The sequence below is a fragment of the Corvus kubaryi genome, unplaced genomic scaffold, assembly GCF_017639235.1.
Source record: "Corvus kubaryi isolate FWS band 111438036 unplaced genomic scaffold, C.kubaryi_AGA036_p1.0 37387, whole genome shotgun sequence".
NCBI lineage: Eukaryota > Metazoa > Chordata > Aves > Passeriformes > Corvidae > Corvus > Corvus kubaryi.
Genome location: NW_024581129.1, coordinates 3,552,072 through 3,554,235, shown reverse-complemented (window position 1 = coordinate 3,554,235; position 2,164 = coordinate 3,552,072).

The window sequence follows — 2,164 nt, the reverse complement described above, 5'->3', positions numbered from 1 at the left end:
AGACAGAGGCACAACTGCTTGTCACAGGAAGGGCAGGGCTAAAGGCTGCTTATCTAAAGTGCCTGAAAGCCTGAAAGCTCGAGATAACAGCTCTGCCCCCCAAAATTGTCCTTGCTTAAACGTTACGTAATGCATATGGTGCCAGTGACATTCCATAATGAGCACTAACTAAATCTAGAAAACATAAGAGCTGATCTGGCCGAACAGGGAAAAAGCCCAAAACATTTTAATTGCGTTCATACTGATCCACTAAAAGTTTGAAGCTGGAAAGTTGAGTCTCAAAGAAAATTACTTTAAAATCCAGACTCATACACCATCCACAGGAGACTCAATAACAGTACATTTTTGTAAAGGGATTTAAGAAATTTGGGTTATATAAATTGAAGTATGGTAAACTACAAGCAAGGTTAGCACATTGTCAAGTCCTGCATTCAGAAGACCTTCTAATAAAAGGACATAGTGGCAGATCCCCAGTTTGTCACGAAAACAACATCAAGCTGGTGTTTAGCATGTCTCCAGTAGGACTATTAGAATATTCATTTCAACAAGCTCTCCTGGCTCTGAAGAAAAGATGGTTTGTTGGATGATGTGGAGATTTTTCTTTGTGAGGCATCCCACAACAGACTGCTCTGAAAGATAACAAAATGCTTAACATATGGAGAAAAAAAGTTCCCAGCCTGCTGAAGAGATCAAGCTTGATGAATACTTCAGCTCTTACTATTTGTGTGCCAGCTTTAGAACATCTTGAAAAACTTTGACTAGATTCCATGTCAACCAAGAATGTTCTCTTCTCTCATCCCACATTTGAAGTTGGGTTTGCAAACATCTCTTCTTTAGATCACAAGAGTAATTAAAAGCACTTGACCAACATTTGTACTGCAACTATCATGAGGCTGCTAGTCAGTGGTAAAGAATCTAAATTTTGTCAACATAAGAAGCTAAAAATATCATGCCTGTAGTACTGTCATTAAGTAGGATTTATTTGGGGGACTTTCAAGGGAACTTTACCATAAGAACTGTGTTCTTGCTGCTGAAGTGAAACTTCAGGTTGTATTGGAGGAACCTGCTGCTCTGCAGTGCTTTGAGAGACTATTTTGAGAACAAGGTCTCTGCTAGGATAGTTACAGAGTCTATTTCCAGTCCAATTTAATTGGCTTTTTAATAATTGATTAGACTAAGGAAACAATTTCATGGAACCACAGAATAGTTTAGGCTGGAAGAGGCCCCTGGAGATGCTGTATGTAGTCCCACTCCTGCCCAACAGGCTCAGGGAGAACAGGTTTCCCAGGGCTGTATTAAGTCAAATTTTGAGTATCTCCAAGGCTGGAGACTCCACAACCTCTTCACTCTATTTAATGTTTTCTAGGGATTTTTACTTCACTCACATTGTGCCTTATAAGAATTTTAGCTGCCTCTCCACATACAGTGAGTTAAATAGTTAATAGTTTTTAGTGAATTAAAATGCTGCTCAGCACAGGAACAGCTGTACTTCGGCTTTTCATGAGAAGAAAACTCAACTTCAAAGACAGTACAAAGGATCTAAAATGAGTATCCTATTCTACAGGAATGCACAATAGCTTTTGGATCTGTAAGAAACTCATCAACTATTCTGTATCATTAGTGTTATTGTCCCTTTTTGGAGAATTTTCAAAGCAACCCAGTATTTTGTGAAGTGGCCAGAAGTTTGACTTTGCCTTTAAGCTAGGAATAAAACTTGTCTTGTGTGTGTGATCTGTCTCAAATGTTCCTTTGGGAAGGAAGTAGACATTGCTGTACATGAATCATGGGTTGGTTAACAATTATGCCACAGGCCTGAAAAGGTAAAGTGAGGTCAGATGGACAAACAAACATGAGCACTTCCTACAGCATAAGGAGTATGAACAACCCCCACGGAGTCTGTTTTTAGACTTGACACAGAGCCAAGGCACTTGGGAATTAGAAGCCAAAGAGTCTTTCTGTCTGTAATGCAGATAGTTCAAAAAACCCGCATCGGAATCCTGATTTTCCATGATTTGTGTGTGCAAAAAACAAACAGCACACTACCCCACAATGGCAAGACAAGCATCCAGGAGCTCCCTTATTTCATTACACAGCTGAGAATAGAAGATGACACCAAAACTTATATACTACAAAGCTATTGAAGAAAACCCCAAACAAATCAGGC